This window comes from Bubalus kerabau, chromosome 10 (assembly GCF_029407905.1).
Source record: "Bubalus kerabau isolate K-KA32 ecotype Philippines breed swamp buffalo chromosome 10, PCC_UOA_SB_1v2, whole genome shotgun sequence".
NCBI lineage: Eukaryota > Metazoa > Chordata > Mammalia > Artiodactyla > Bovidae > Bubalus > Bubalus kerabau.
The window spans coordinates 2761124-2778391 of record NC_073633.1 but is presented as its reverse complement, the minus strand read 5'-3'; positions in this window follow the sequence as shown (position 1 = coordinate 2778391).

Sequence of the window (17268 nt, the reverse complement as noted above, 5' to 3'; positions counted from 1 at the left end):
ACTTCAAGACGGAACGTGGGACTTCTCTTGAGACGCTGTAGGGGGCAAGGGCCTCATCTTGGGATGACGGGGGAACCACGTGGCGTTTCTCGAGTTGTGGCGGGATTCTCGAGTTTCGACGGGGAATACAGTCTTCCTCATGTGTTGGCCCAGGGAAGTCCTATCTTCCATTCGAGTTTCAAGGGAGAGCTGGGGATTGTCCACGAGTCACTGCAGGGCAAAATAGACCTCATCTAGGCTTGTGTCCAGGACTTAATGTTCGTCCCTAGGGGCGACAGGGATCTGGGAGTTGCATACCAGACTCACCCGGGGAATCAGGCCTTGTCTCGAGGGGAAGCAAAGAACTCCACTGTCCTTTTGAGTCGCGATGGGTATCTCTTGGAGCCCACTGTGTGCCCTAAAGGGAGTCAAGCCTCCTGTGCTGTTTGGATAGAGGACTCGGGATTCCTCTCCAGGCCATGCAGGAAAAGAAGGCCCTCATCTCGCGATGACGGCGGCATCTCGTGGGTTTTCTAGACTGCCGCGCTAGTGCCGGGTTTCTGACGAGGTACGAGAGGGAGCTCAGGGAGCCTCTCGTGTGGCGCCAGGGAAGTCAGGTCCCCATGAGATGGCTAGGGGGAGTTCGTCATTGCTCTCGAGTCATGGTAGGGTAATCGGGCCACAAGACGGGTTGAAGAAGGACTCTCGAGGTCTTTCTCAGGTTACTGCATAAAACCCAGGGTTCCCTTGACTTGTGCCTGCGACCTCAGGGAGCTTCTCAGAGTGCCTCTGAGAAGTCAGGGATACTGTGCAGTTTGGAGGGTCCTCTCGAGACTCCTCTGCATTTGGTGGAATGTAAGAGGGACTCATCTCGAGTTGAAGGAGGAACCTCAGTGTTCCTCTCCATTTCTGACTCAGATCGCAAGGTCCCTGCATGTTGGTACAGGAGAGTCAGGCCTCGTCTTTTCTGGAGGATGGGACTCCTCTTGCCTCTCGAGTTGTTCTCGAGGTGACAGGCCACTTGTCGAGCTGTGTGTGTAACCTGCCCGTTTTTCCGGATGATGCACAGGTGTGTTAGTGCCCCTTCGTGTTGTACCTCCATACTCAAGGCTGCCTTCCAAGAGGTGTCCGAGCATCGGATTCTTATCAAGAGCGGACCGGGAAATTGGAGTCTTTCGGCAAGTGGCACCACCCACAAAGCTACGTATCGAATTTCCCCATGAGACCGGCCTCATCCTGAGTTGTGCAGGGAAGGTCGGGCCCCCTTGCAGACAAAGCAGGGGAATCGACCCACCGGTCACGATCAGGAGGGGAGAAGGGGCTTAAATGAAGTGGTGCCGGGAACCTCGGTGTTCCCCTTGAGTGAGACCGGCGTGTTGGGGGACTTTTGGGGTCGCATCAAGGGTGCCAAGTACCGTTTCGCATTTCAAGACGGAACCTGGGACATCTTTTGAAACGCTGTAGTGGGCAAGGGCCTCATCTTGCGATGACGGGAGAACCACGTGGTTTTGCTCGAGTTGCGGCGGGATTCTCGAGTTATGACCGGGAATTTAGGCTTCCTCTTGTTGGCCTTGAAATCCAATCTTCCATTCGGGTTGCGAGGGGGAGCTGGGGATTGCACTAGAGTCACTGCAGGGCAAAAGAGACCTAATCTGGGCTTGTGTCCAGGATCTAACGTTGCTCTCCAGGGGCGACAGGGATCTCGGGTTTGCATTCCAGACTCATCCGGGGAGTCAGTTCTCACCTCGAGGGTAAGCAAAGAATTCCGCTCTCATCTCGAGTCGCGATGGGTATCTCTTGGAGCCCAATGTGTGTACTAAAGGGAGTCAAGCCTCCTGTGGAGTTTGGAGAGAGGACTCGGGATTGGACTCCAGGCCATGCAGGAAAAGGAGGCCCTCATCTCGAGATGACGGTGGCGTCTCGTGGGTTTTCTCGAGCTGCGGCGCCAGTGTGGGGTGTCTCATGAAGTACCACGGGGATCTCAGGGAGCCTCTTGTGTGGCGCCAGGAAAATCCAGTATTCCTTTCGAGTTGCGAGTTAGAACTGGGGATTGCTCTCCAGTCACTGCAGGGCAAAATAGACATCATCTACGCTTGTGTCCAGGACCTAGTGTTCCACTACTGGGCCGACAGGGATCTCAGGGTTGCATTCTCGACTCACCTGGAGATTCAGGCCTCGTCTTGAGGGGAAAAAAAGGACTCCACTCTCCTGTCGATTCGCGACGGGTATCTCTTGGAGCCCACTGCGTGGCGTAAAGGGAGTGAAGCCTCCTATGGAGTTTGGAGAGATGACTCGGGATTGTTTTCCTGGCCATGCAGGAAAAAAGGCCCTCATCTCGCGATGACGGGGGCGTCTCGTGGGTTTTCTCCAGCTGCGGCGCCAGTATCAGATTTCTCACGAGGTACGACGGGGAACTCAGAGAGCCTCTCGTGTGGTGCTAGGGACGTCAGGTCTCCGTGCATGTGGTGAAGGGGAGTGCGTGATTGCTCTCGAGTCATAGTAGGCGAATTGGGCCTCAAGACGCATTGAAGAAGGACTCTCGAGGTCTTTCTCGGGTTGCGGCAGGGAACCCTGGGTTCCCTCGACTTGTGTCGGTGACCTCAGGCAACTTCTCAGGGTGCCTCTGAGAAGTCAGGGACACTGTGGATTTGGGATGGGCCTTTCGTTACTCAACTGGGTTTGGTGCAATCGAAGAGGGCCTCATCTCGAATGGAGGCAAGAACCTCAGGGGTCCTCTCCATTTATGACTCGGGTCGCAGAGTACCTGCCGAGTATGGACAAGAGAGTCACGCCTCGTCTTCTGTGGAGGAATGGATCTCCGCTTGCCTTTCGAGTTGTTCACGGAGTGACAGGCCACTTGTTGAGCTGTGTGTGGAACATGCGGGTTTTTCCAGACGATGCACAGGGGTGTCAGTGCCCCTTCGTGTTGTGCCTTCATCCAAAGGGTTGCCTTCAAAGAGGTGTCCGGGCATCGGGTTCTTTTCAAGAGCGTACCAGAAAATTGGGGTCTTTCAGCATGTGGTACCACCCACGAGGCTATGTCTCGAATTTCCTCGGGAGACCGGCCTCATCCTGAGGTTCGCCGGGAAGGTAGGGAACCCCTTGCAGACAAAGCAGGGGAATCGATCCACTGGTCACGATCAGAAGGGGAGAAGGGGCTCAGATGAAGTGGTGCCGGGAACCTCGGTGGTCCCCTCGAGTGAGACCGGTATGTCACGGCACTTTTGAGGTCGCATCAAGGGTGCCAAGTACAGTTTCGCACTTCAAGACGGAACGTGGGAATTCTCTGGAGATGCTGTAGCGGGCAAGGGCCTCATATTGCGATGACGAGGGAAACACGTGGTTTTTCTCGAGATGCGGCGGGATTCTCGAGTTACGACGGGGAATTCAGGCTTCCTCTTGTGTTGGCCCAGGAAGTCCAATCTTCCATTCAACTTGTCACAGAGAGCTGTGGGTTGCTCTCGAGTCACTTCAGGGCAAAGAGTCCTCATCTAGGCTTGGGTCCAGGACGTAGTGTTCCTCTCCAGGGGCAACAGGGATATCGGGGTCGCATTCCAGTCTCACCTGGTGGGTCACGCCTCGTCTCGAGTGGAAGCAAAGGACTCCACTATCCTCTCGAGTCACGACGTGTAACTTTTGGAGCCCAATGAGTGGCCTAAAGGGAGTCAAGCGTCCTGTGTAGCTTGGACAGAAGGTTCACGCTTGATCTGCATACCATTCAGTTAAAGATGGCCCTCCTCTCTTGATGACGGGAGCATCTCATGGGTTTTCTCGAGCTGCGGCGTCAGTGTGGGGTTTCCCACGAGATATGATGGGGAGCTCAGGGAGCCTCTCGTGTGGCGCCAGAGAAGTCAGGCCTCCATGCGTGTGGCCAGGCAGATCGCGTCATTGCTCTGGAGTCATGGGAGGGACTAGGGCCTCAAGACGCATTTAAGAAGGACTCTCGAGGTCTTTGTTGTGTAGGGGCGGGAAACACTTATTTCCCTCGACCTCTACCGGGGACCTTAGGGAACTTCCCAGGTGCCTCTGAGAGGTGAGGGATACTGAGGAGTTAGAGGGGCCTCTCGGGACTCGACTAGGTTTGACGAAATGAAAGAGGGCCTCATCTCGATTGGAGGCAGGAACCTCAGGCTTCCTCTCCATTTCTGACTCCGACCGCAGGGTCCCTGCAGGGTTGGGACAGGAGAGTCAGGCCTCGTCTTGTCTGAGTAATGGAACTCTGCTTGCCTCTTGAGTCGTTCAGTGGGTTTCAGGCCACTTGTCGAGCTGTGTGTGGAACCTGCGGGTGTTTCCAGAAGATGCACAGGGGTGTCATTGCCCCTTCATTTTGTGCCTTCCCCCACAGGGTTGCCTTCAAAGAGGTGTCCGGGCATCGGGTTCATTTCAAGACCGGACCAGGAAATCGGGGTCGTTCGGCATGTGGCAGCACCAACGTGGCTCATCTCGAATTTCCTCGTGAGACCAGCATCATTCTGAGGTGCGCCGGGAAGGCCCGGAACACCTTCGACACAAAGAAGGGGAATCAACTCTCCTGTCGTGATCAGGTGGGGAGATGGGGCTCAGATGAAGTGGGGCCGGGACTCTAGGTGTTCCACTCGAGGGAACCCGGCATTTCAGGGAACTTTAGGGGTCGCAACAAGGGAGCCAAGTACCGTTTCCCACTTCAGAACGGAACATGTGACTTCCCTGGGGACGCTGTAGCGGGCAAGGGCCTCATTCTGTGAAGACGTTGGAACCACGTCGTTTTTCTCGAGTTGAGTCTGGATTCTCGAAAACGACGGGGATTTCAGGCTTCCTCTCGGGTTGGCCCTGGGAAGCCCAATCTTCCCCTGGAGTTGCGAGGGAAAGCTGGGGGTTCTGCTCGAGTCACTACAGGGCCAAAGAGACCTCATCGAGGCGTGTGTCCAGGACCTAATATTCCTCTCAAGGGAAGACAGGGATCTCGGGTTTCCATTCCAGACTCCCCCAGGGAGTCAGGCCTCGCCTCGAGGGGAAGCAGAGGACTCCGCTTTCCTCTCAAGTCGCGACACGGATCTCTTGGAGCCCAATGAGTGGACTCAAGGGTGTCGAGCCTCCTCTTCAGTTTGGAGAGAGGACTCGGGATTGCTCTCCAGGCCAGGCAGGAAAAGAAGGCCCTCATCTAGCGATGACGGGGGCGTCTCATGGGTTTCCTCAGGCTGCGGCTCCCATGGGGGTTTTCTCACGAGGCACGACGAGGACCTCAGGGAGCCTCTCGTGCGGTGCTAGGGAACTCATGTCTCCATGCGCATGGCGAGGGGGAGCTGGTCATCACTCTCGAGTCATGGGAAGTGACTAGGGCTTCAAGACGCGTTGAAGAAGGACTCTCGAGGTCTTTCTCGGGTGGCGGCGGGAAACCCTCGTTTCCCTCGACTTCTGCAGGAGACTATAGGGAACTTCCCAGGGTGCCTCTGAGAGGTGAGGGATGCTGTGGAGTCGGCGGGGCCTCTCGGGACTCTGCTGGGTTCGGCGCAATGGAAGAGGGCCTCATCTCGAGGGGAGGCAGGAACCTCAGGCTTCCTCTCCGATTCTGACTCCGACTGCACGGTCCCTGCAGTGTTGGGACAGGAGAGTCATGCCTCGTCTTGTCTGAGGAATGGAATTCTGGTTGCCTCTCGAGTTGTTCCGGGAGTCTCAGGCCCCTTGTCGAGCTGTGTGTAGACCCTGCGGGTTTTTCCGGATGATGCACGGGGGTGTCAGTGCCCCTTCGTGTTGTGCCTTCACTCACAGGGTTGCCTTCGAAGAGGTGTCCGGGCATCGGGTTCTTATCAAGAGCGGACCGGATAATCGGGGTCGTTCGGCACGTGGCACCTCACACATGGCTAGTCTCGAATTTCCTCCTGAGACCGGCCTCATCCTGAGGTGCACCAGGAAGGCCGGGAACCCCTTCCAGAGAAAGCAGGGTAATCGACTCTCCTGTCGCGATCAGGAGGGGAGAAGGGGCTCAGATGAAGTGGTGCCGGGACCCTCGGTGTTCCCCTCGAGGCACCCAGCGTGTCGGCGAACTTTTGCGGTCTCATCAAGGGTGTCAAGTACCGTTTCACACTTAAGGACGGAACATGGGACTTCCCTGGAGACGCCGGGAATTTCGGTCTTCCCCTGGAGTGAGACCGGTATGTTGGGGAACTTTGGGGTCGCATCAAGGGTGCCAAGTAGCATTTCGAACTTTAAGATGGAACGTGGGACTTCTCTTGAGACTCTAGCTGGCAAGGGCCTCATATTGCAATGAAGGGGGAACCACATGGTTTTTAAGACTTGAGGCTGAATTCTCGAATTACGATGGGAAATTCAGACTTCCTCTTGTGTTGACCGTGGGAAGACCAATCTTCCATTCAAATTGTGAGGGAGAGATGGAGGTTGCTCTCGAGTCACTGTAGGGCAAAATAGACCTCATCTAGGCTTGTGTCTAGGACATAATGTTCCACTCCAGGGGCGACAGGGATCTCGGGGTTGCATTCCAAACTCACCCGGGGAGTCAGGCCTCGTCTCGAGGGAAGCAAAGGACTCCGCTCTCCTCTCGAGTCGCACCGGGTATTTCTTGGACCCAACTGAGTGGCCTAAAGGGAGTCAATCCTCCTGTGAAGTTTGGAGAGAGGACCAGGGATTGCTCTCCAGGTCAGGCAGGAAAAGAAGGCCCCCATCTCTCCTTGACGGGGGCATCTTGTGGTTTTTCTCGAACTGCGGCGCCACTGTGTGTTTTCTCACGAGGTACGATGGGGTACTCAGGGAGCCTCTTGTGTGGTACTAGGGAAGTCAGTTTTCCTGCTTGTGGCAAGGGGAGCGCGTCCTTGCTCTGGAGTCATGGTAGGGGAATCGGGCATCAAGAGACGTTGAAAAAGGACTCTCCAAGTCTTTCTCGGGTTACTTCAGGAAACTCTGGGTTCCCTCGACTTGTGCCAGTGACCTCAGGTAGCTTCTCAGGGAGCCTCTGAGAATTCAGGGATACTGTGGTGTTGGGAGGGGCCTCTCGGGACACCACTGAGTTTGGTTCAATGGAAGAGGGCCTCTTCTCTAGTTGAGGCAGGAACCTCAGGCTTCCTCTCCATTTCTGACTCCGATCGCAGGGTCCCTGAAGAGTTGGGCCAGGAGGGTAAGGCCTCGTCTTGTGTGAAGGAATGCAACTGCACTTGCCTCTCGAGTTGTTCACGGGGTTACAGTCCACATTTGGAGCTGTGAGTGGAATCGGCGGGTTTTTCCAGATGATGCATGGGGATGTCAGTGTCCCTTCGTGTTGTGCCTTCATCCACAGGGTTGCCTTCGAAGAGATGTCCGGGCGTCAGGTTCTTATCTAGAGTGGACCGGGAATTCGGGATCTTTCAGCATATGGCACCAACCATGAGGCTACTTTTCGAATTTCCTCATGAGACCGGCCTCATCCAGAGGTTCGCGGGGAACGTCGGGAACCCCTTGCAGACAAAGCATGGGAGTCGACCCTCCTGTCGCGATCAGGAGGGGTGAAGGGGCTCAGAGGAAGTGGTGCCGTGAACTTTGGTGTTTCCCTCGAGTGAGACCGGTATGTCAGGGAACTTTGGGGGTCGCATCAAGGGTGCCAAGTACCGTTTTGTACTTCAGGATGGAACGTGGGACTTCTCTTGATACGCTGTAGCGGCCAAGGGCCTCATCTTGCGATGACGGGGGAGCCACGTGGTTTTTCTCGAGTTGCGGCGGGATTCTCGAGTTACGACGGGGATTTCAGGCTTCCTCTTGTGTTTGGCCAGGGAAGTCCAATCATCCATTCGAGTTGCAACCGAGAGCTGGGGGTTGCGCTCGAGTCACTGCAGGGCAAAGGAGACCTCATCTAGGCTTGTGTCCAGGACCTAATGTTCCTCTCCAAGGGCCACAGGGATCTCAGGTTTGCATTCCAGACTCACCCAGGGAGTCAGGCCTCATGTCGAAGGGAAGCAAAGGACTCTGCTCTCCTTTCGAGTCGCGACGGGCACCTCTTGGAGCCCACTTTGTGGCCTAAAGGGAGTCAAGCCTCCTGTGAAGTTTGGAGAGAGGACTTGGGACTGCTCTCCAGGCCATGCAGGAAAAGTTGGCCCTCATCTCGCGATGACGGAGGGGTCTTGTGGGTTTTCTCGAGCTGCGGAGCCAGTGTGGGGTTTCACACGAGGTACATCAGGGAGCTCAGGGAGCCTCTCATGTGGCGCCAGGGAAGTCAGGTCTCCATGTGCGTGGCGAGGGGGAGCGGGTTATTGCTCTCGAGCCATGGTAGGGGAATCTGACCTCAAGACGCATTGAAGAAGGACTCTCGAGGTCTTTCTTCGATTGTGGCAGGAAACCCTTATTTCCCTCGATGTTTGCCGGTGGCCTCAAGGAGCTTATCAGAATGCCTATGAGAAGTCAGGGATACTGTGGAGATGGGAATGGCCTCTCGGGACTCCACTGGGTTTGTTTTAATGGAAGAGGGCCTCATCTCGGGTTGAGGCAGGAACCTCAGGTTTCCTCTCCATTTCTGACTCAGATCGAAGCGTGCCTGCAGAGTTGGGATTGGATACTCAGGCCTCGTCTTGTCTGAGGAAGGGAACTCCGCTTGCCTCTCTCATTGTTTAAGGGGTGACAGGCCAGTTGTGGAGCTGTATGTGGATCCTGTGGGATTTTCCGGACGATGAACAGGGTTGCCAGTGCCCCCTCGTGTAGTGCCTTCATCCACAGGGTTGCCTTAGAAGAGGTGTCCGGGCATCGGGTTCTTATCAAGAGCAAGACCGAGAAATCGTGGTCTTTCGGCACGTGGCACCAACACGAGGCTACGTCTCGAATTTCTTCGTGAGACTGGCCTCATCCTGAGGTGCGCCATGAAGGTCCGGAACCCCTTCTAGACAAAGCAGGGGGATCGACCTTCCTGCCGTGATCAGGAGCGGAGAAGGGGCTCAAATGAAGTGGTGCCACGAACTTCGGTGTTCCCTTGGAGTGAGACCGGTATATTGGGGAACTTTTGGGGTCGCATCAAGGGTGCCAAGTAGCATTTCGAACTTTATGACGAAACATGGGACTTCTCTTGAGACTCTGTAGCGGGCAAAGGCCTCATATTGCGATGAATGGGGAAGCACGTGGTTTTTAAGAGTTGCGGCGGGATTCTCGAGTTACAACGGGAAATTCAGACTTCCTCTTGTGTTGGCCCAGTGAAGACCAATCTTCCATTCGAATTGCGAGGGAGAGATGGGTGTTGCTCTCGAGTCACTGTAGGGCAAAATAGACCTCATCTAGGCTTTTGTCCAGGACATAATGTTCCTCTCCAGGGGCAACAGGGATCTCGGGGTTGCATTCCAGACTCACCCGAGGTAAGGCCTCATCTCGAGGGGAAACAAAGTACTCTGCTCTCCTCTCAAGTCGCGACAGGTATCTCTTGAAGCCCATTGAGGGGCCTAAAGGGAGTAAAGCCTCCTGTGAAGTTTGGAGAAAGGACCAGGGATTGCTCTCCAGGTCAGGCAGGAAAAGAAGTCCCCAGTCTCGCGATGACGGTGGCGTCTCGTGGGTTTTCCCGAGCTGCGGCGCCAGTGTGGGGTTTCTCACGAGGTATGACGGGGAGCTCAGGGAGCCTCTCATGTGGCGCCAGTGAAGTCAGGTGTCCATGCACATGGCGAGGGGGAGCGTGTCATTGCTCTCGAGTCATGGTAGGGGAATCCGGCCTCAAGACGCGTTGAAGACGGACTCTTGAGGTCTTTCTCGGGTTGCGGCAGGAGACCCTGTGTTCCCTCGACTTGTGCCGGTGACCTCAGGGAGTTGCTCAGGGTTCCTCTGAGAAGACACTGATACTGTGGTGTTGGGAGGGGCCTCTCGGGACTCCACTGCGTTTGGTGCAATGGAAGATTGCCGGGAGCCAGCGAGAGACATTCCACTCGTGACAAATGTCATGAGGAAAGAGTCTCGGCATACGCAAAGGCGGGATCGAGCCTCCGGGAGTTCCCCCGTATATTCTTGAGCATCTACCCCCAGAAACCAAAGTCTGCCTTTTTTATGGCTTTGTTCTCTCACCTCTGACATTACTGGGGATGTCCCCTACCACCATCTCACTCTCTCTGTCAAAGAGCTAACTTACAGCTCCAACTAATAATGTTCCTGGGCAATTAGTAGTGTTTAAATCCAAACCCCTCAGATGGTTTTCTAACTCGCCTGACAAGTTTACCCGGTCTCCTACAGCTCTGCATACGATTGTGTACAGTCTCCCAGCCTCGAGACGCACGGGAAGTTTAAGATATTCAAATAGCTTAGAGCGTCTCAGAGAGTTAGAAACTGTCAGAATAAAACTAGTAAAAGATTTCATTGATGAACCAATCCTTTTTGCCAAGTTTCCACATCCCCTGAATTGTATCCTTGAATGTGTGTTAATTAATATAGTTGGTATGTAGAAAAAATAAGTACTGGCCTTGATGTTAGTAACTTTAGACCCTTAAGGTAATAAATTCTTTTCTTTGTTGTAAACCCATTACACATCCTCCCTATAGGAATGCAATTTTATCTTCGAAAGATGGCGCCAAACCTTAAACAATTACTCTTAGAGAAAATAACTCTTATGGTTGATAAGTCTTTGTCAAGAGTCATAAAATGTTAATAGGTCTTCTGGCCGGAAGATGATGTAAATCATCTAAACCATTTTAATACGATAAATCTGCAGAAAAGAAACCCTGGTTTTTGATAAGGATTAAAGACTGCTGACTTTGCATCCCCTATTATCCTCTATGTGTAACTTAGGGTATTAAAACCTGTGTTGAAAATAAAGTTACGGGCCTTGCTCGCCAACGCTTGGTCTCCCCATGTCATTATTCCCCTCAATTTTCAGATGAGTGTCCATCTGGAGCGCGGATATCCTCTGCGACCATTTATTTGCCTGGGCTTCGAAGACCTACTCGATAAGGTGTCTAAGGTGGGGCAACTTCCTCTATTCTAGAGGGCACTTGCAGCCTCCGTGGTCAGAGCTAACCTGGTGTCATGGGTTATATGATTTTCCGCGTAAACCAAGCTACTCAGCTGCTTTTCTCCACTGAATTTTCCTACTGAGCTATCCTCATTCTATTACTCTGTATATCTTTGATGAATAAATAAATATATAAATAGGTCGCCTACTCCATCTTCCCTTCAAATACCCTGGATCAGCTGGGGCTGGACCTCTGCAGGTGGCGCCCGAGACAGGCATTTCGAAGGTAAATCCCCAACCCCATTCCCCCAGTGTTCAGTTTTCGGGACAGATAGGATCCCACTTAGGGGGCTGCAGATCCCCCTGTAGAATAGACAGGGCGAGAAGAGTGGGAAGTGTTGAAGAGTTAGAGAGAAAAAACGGTTTCTAAAAAGGCTGACAAAAAGGGCCTAATCTTTAGATAGCTAAAAGCAAAATCTTTTACTATCCTTAATTTTCTGACATGGGCAACACTGAATCAAATGAAAGACAGCTCTTTATAGGAGTAATTTTACAGTTATTAAGTAAAAGAAGAATCAAGGTTAAAACATCTTCCATTCAATCATTTTTTTACATTTGTACAAGACCACTGCCCTTGGTTTCTACAACAAGGCACTGTTAACCTAGATATCTTGAAAAAAACTAGGAAAACAGCTAAGAGCTTATTGTGCTCAGCAAGGTTTGGAAAAAATCCCTACTTACACCTTTCCTCTGTGGAATATGACTAGAGATGTTTTAGATCCAGCTCATGAATTTGAAAAGGTACCTGTTAAAGTGGAAAGTAAAGTTGGAAAAGTACCTGTTAAACAAAAAAGCAAATCTGAAAAGGTACCTGTTATAAAGAAAAGTGAAAATGAAGAGGCTATACCTAGCTATCGACAGCTAAATGAATGGCTAGCCGCTATGACTGCCAATGAGCATGTAAAAGATAGGGATGAAAAGAAAGATCAGCTCTCCCCTCAATTTGAAAAAGGTTTAGAGGAAACAGCAGCTCGATGCCATTCTGATGAGGATTGTTGTTTTTTTTTTTTTTTTTTAGCTAAAGATGCTCCTAAAAGTTTAAGAAAACATCCCTAATCAGACCATCCGCTCCTAGGAGGTTGAGGGAAACATCCCCGATCAGACAGTTCGTAAGATTTAGTTACCAAACAGTTAAAGGATCTCCGGAACAGAAGAGGAAAACTTCGGGACGCTCCCATCCCCCTATGCCTCCTCCTCCATGTCGGGGTAAAGGGCCACCGCTAGGAGTTTCCCGGAGAAGGATTTTCTCTAGTCCCAAGGATGAACTCGATCCTCACCTTGAGGCTTCTTTTCTAGTCCCCTCTGAAGTTTAGCCAGGGTAAAGAGGTTACAAAATAAATAAAAATATTCTCTAAAATTAAAAAAAAAATTAAAAATGGATTTCTCTGCATCTAAGAATAGACAAATATTTATTGACTGTGGAATATGATTAGAAATGTCCTGGACCTCCGTCACGAGGCTGTTAAATAGCCTATGGGGGAGGCTATAGAGGTGGATGGTGGTGAGTCTCCATTTACTGCACAGATCATATTTTCTGCCATTGAAAAAAAAAAAAGGAGGGAGAAAGTGGTCTACCTCCCGAGGAAGGAGAGGGCTTACAGGACGCTGCGGCCGAGAGCCCTGGCGAGCTCCCTCCCCCTCTGCACAAACCTTTAAAAAACTTATCCACCACTTTCTGATTTAAGGAGACCACCACCGCCTTCGATTGTGCCTCCCAGGACCCAGGAGTTCCCCACTTTGCCCCCAAAGCCTCCCAAAGTGTTGCCTAAGACTGAGGAAGATAAAAAGTTTTTTAAACAAAGGAGCTTTTAGTACACAATATTCAGAGCGTGCTCCTTGGAGAAAACCCCCTCAGGGGGGTCTCACCCAGGCTAGGAGAAAAGCGAAAAGGCAAGGAGATTTAATAACAATATTAACCCCTGATGTGCCACTTACTCCAATTCCAACCGGAGTGGCTGGCCCCCTATCTGAGGACATTGTAAGATTTGTCCTGGGGCGTAGCTCGCTTTCTTTTAAAAAAAAATTAAATAAAAAAAAAAAAAGAAAGAAAAGAAATTTCGCTGGTGCATGGTGTAGTAGATTCTGATGATATTGAGAAATTAAAGTCTTGATCTCACTGCCTATCAAAACTGTACAAATTAATAAAGGTCAAAGAGTAACACAGCTTTTACTTTTACCTTACTATCAGACAAGGAAAAACTTGACTTCTCAAGCTAAGAGCCACAAAACATTTGGATCTAGTGATCTAGCATTTTGGGTGCAGGAAATTACAGTTCCAAGGCCTTTAAAAGATCTTTTAATTCAAGAGAATAAAACGCCAGGGCTATTAGACACAGGAACAGACGTCTCTTAACATTGCTGGGAAAGACTGGCCCAGCTCCTGGCCAACACATAATACTGAAAATGAGTTGGTGGGATTAGAGAAAGTGGTATGTGGGGTGGAGATGCTGTACAGGTGGTACATTTAACAATACTTTATATATTGTTATAAATACATAATATAAATGTATTTGCCTAATTACAGTTTGCCTAATTAGGTATGGGTATAAATAAAATATAATAAAGGTATACCTAATTCTATTTATAGATCTATACTTAATTAATTTGTATATAAATTAATATGTATACTATATACACACACATATATATATACTGTATAATTAAATATATATGGCAGAATATAATGTGTGTGTGGCTGATATTAATTGGTATGGATTGATGTGCTGTGATGATAAATGTTCTATATACTGTATAATTATAAATGTGTGACATGTATTATTACAGTATATTGGTTTGTGTTGGTTGGTATTAGCTGTGTATGTGTTGTATTGTTGTAATATATATTAATTAATATATTAATTATAAAGATTAATTCAAGTATATTGATTTATATATATTATATGTCAATAACTTTATACTTGTTGCCATATATAAATACATATATAAATGCATTTTGCATTTAGGTATATCTGTATACCTGTATACCAAAATGAGATAAGGAGGTTATACATTTATTACTTAAATTTATACAGAGACCTAAACTAAACATTAGACCTAAATTAACATATCCATAGGGAAACAGCTAGACAAATAGTGAAGTTATGTTCCAATTGTAATTAATCACTTAAACGTAAACACACAGGGGCAGACTACAATGATGAGACACTAGATGCCTGAATTACAGGCTACGACTCGGCCCCTGGTCAAGTAAAAAGGCCTCCTTACGGGAGAGTGAAAAAGGCCAGATGTGTTGCTAACTTGTGGGAGAGGGTATGCTTGTATATTTCTACAGAATGCAGATTCTCCGGTTTGGATCTCAGACAAATTCGTCATGTCACATTCCCCAAAGACCAGGTTCGCGGCGCGCGCACTCGCTCGCTCCCCCTCCCCCAGCCAGCTCTCGCCTCCGCGCCACCAGCAGCGCCTCGCACCCACCTCTCTGCACCCCGTGACCTAGAGCAAAGAAGTCTGTGCAGCGAGTGAGGGCCAGAGAGGAAAGCGCGCCCGCGGAGTGCCGTCCAGACCAGCGTGGCCCCACCGGCGAGAGGGGACCGCCCTGAGCCCAAGCGGTGGCGGCTAGCCCTAAACCACGAACCCTGCCCCTCCGCCCACCATAGGCGCCTTGGCCCACAGCCTGCCGCTCGTGTTCTGCCTCCTGATGCTGGGGACACTGCTCCCCCGGGCTGACGCCTACAGCTGCTCCCTGGTTCATCTTGTTTAAACCCTCAATATAATGTTTGCTCCTTTGTAATGCTACAACATCCACCTTATCTTATGATGTAACCACTTATTGAATTATGGTCTTGCTGTATTACAACAACTACAGGATTTAATGCAAACACGACGGTTTGTGGGCTTAATTATCTTGGGAACAGCAGCTTTGATAAGTGCAATCACTTCTGTTACTGTGGTAGCAATATCATTGACTCAACAAGTACATACTGCTCAATATGTTGATTCTATGTCCAAAAATGTTTCTTTAACATTGGCAACACAGGAAGCTATAGAGAGAAAATTAGAAATGAGGGTAGACGCCCTAGAGGAAGCAGTAATACATATTGGGACTGAATTGCAGGCTTTAAAGGTGAAAATGGCATTGTCTTGTCATGCTGACTATCGGTGGATATGTGTAACACCCCTGAAAGTAAATGAGACAGATTTTGAATGGGAAAAGATTAAAAACCATATTTCAGGTATCTGGAACAGCTCTGACATTGGTTGAGACGTAGGGAAACTTCACTATCAAATAGCAACCATGGAGCACTCCCGATTAGATTTTACTGCTGCTGGAACAGCAAATGATTTCTTCCAAACTTTCCCTAACTACATCTCAGGAAAGAATATTCTGTCTAATGTCTTTAGCTATGCTGCGGTGGCTGCTTTAATTCTGCTTCTCATAATCATTCTTCCTTGTATTGTCAGGATTCTTCGGCAGAGTATTCAGAGGCTCGCGACTGAGCTACATCTGGCTGTTTTAAGAAATAAAAAACGGGGAGATGCCGGGAGCCGGCGAGAGACATTCCACTCGTGACAAAGGTCATGAGGAAGGAGGCTGGGCATACACAAAGGCGGGATCGAGCCTCGGGAGTCCTCCCGGATATTCTTGAGCATCTACCCCCCAAAACCAGAGTCTGCCTACTTTATTGCTTTGTGCTCTCACCTCTGACTTTCCTGGGGGCTGTCCCCCACCACCATCTCACTCTCTCTGTCAAAGAGCTAACTTACAGCTCCAATTAATAAAGTTCCTGGGCAATTAGGAGTGTTTAAATCCAAACACGTCAGATGGCTCTCTAACTCGCCTGACAAGTTTACCCGGTCTCCTACAGCAATGCATACAATTGTTTACAGTCTCCGAGCCTCGAGAGGCACGGGAAGCTTAAGATATTCAAATAGCTTAGAGCCTCTCAGAGAGTTAGAAACTGTCAGAATAAAACTAGTAAAAGATTTCATTGATGAACCAATGCTTGTTGCCAAGTTTCCACATCCCCTGAATTGTATCCTTGAATGTGTATTAATTAATATAGTTGGTATGTAGAAGAAATAAGTAGTGGCCTTGGTGTTACTAACTTTAGACCCTTAAGGTAATAAATTATTTCCTTTGTTGTAAGCCCATTACACATCTGCCCTATAGGAATGCAATTTTATCTTCGAAAGATGGGGCCAAACCTTAAAATAATTACTCTTAGAGAAAATAAGTCTTACGGTTGATAAGTCTTTGTCAAGAGTCATAAAATATTAATAGGTCTTCTGGCTAGAAGATGATGTAAATCACCTAAACCATTTGTATACGATACATTTGCAGGACAGAAACTCTGGTTTTTGATAAGGATCAAAGGCTGCTGTCTTTGCATCCCCATTATCCTCTATGTGTAACTTAGGGTATAAAAACCCCTGTTGAAAATAAAGCTACGGGCCTTGATTGCCAACGCTTAGTCTCCTAATGTCATTCTTCCCCTCAATTTTCATCTGAAAATTGAGTGTCCATCTGGAGCGCGGATATCCTCTGCGACCATTTATTTGCCTGGGCTTCGAAGACCACTTGAGAAGGTGTCTAAGGTGGGGCACTTTTCGCTATTCGAGAGGGAGCCTGCGGCCTCCGTGGTCAGAGCTAACCTGGTGTCACGGGTTATACTGATTTTCCGCATAAACCAAGCTACTCAGCTTCTTTTCTCCACTAAATTTTCCTACTGAGCTATCCTCATTCTATTACTCTTTATATCTTCGATAAATAAATCAATAGGCCGCCTACTCTGTCTCCCCTTTGAAAACCCTGGACCAGCCGAGGCTGGACCTTGTCAGAAGAGGGCCTCATCTCGATTTGAAGCAGGAACCTCAGGGTTGCTCTCCATTTCTGACTCTGAACACAGAGTCCCTACAGAGTTAGGACAGGAGAGTCAGGCCTCGTCTTGTGTGGAGGAATGGAACTCCACTGGACTCTCGAGTTGTTCACCGGATAACAGGCCACTTGTCGAGCTGTGTGTGGAACCTGCGGTTTTATCCGGACGATGCATGGGGGTGTCAGTTCCCCTTCGTTTTTTGCCTTCATACACAGGGTTGCCTTCGAAGAGGTATCCAGCCTTCAGATTCTTATCAAGAGCAGACCAGGAAATCAGTGTCTTTCGGCATGTGGCACCACCCACAAGCCTACGTCTCGAATTTCTTCTTGAGACGGACCTCAACCTGAGGTGCACCAGGAAGGTCGGTAACCCTTTCAGACAAAGCAAGTGAATCGACCCTCTTGTCCCAATCAGGAGGGGAGAAGGGGCTCAGATGAAGTGGTGCCGGGAACCTCGATGTTCCCCTCGAGTAAAACTGGGATGTCGGGGAACTTTTGGAGTCACATCAAAGGTGCTAAG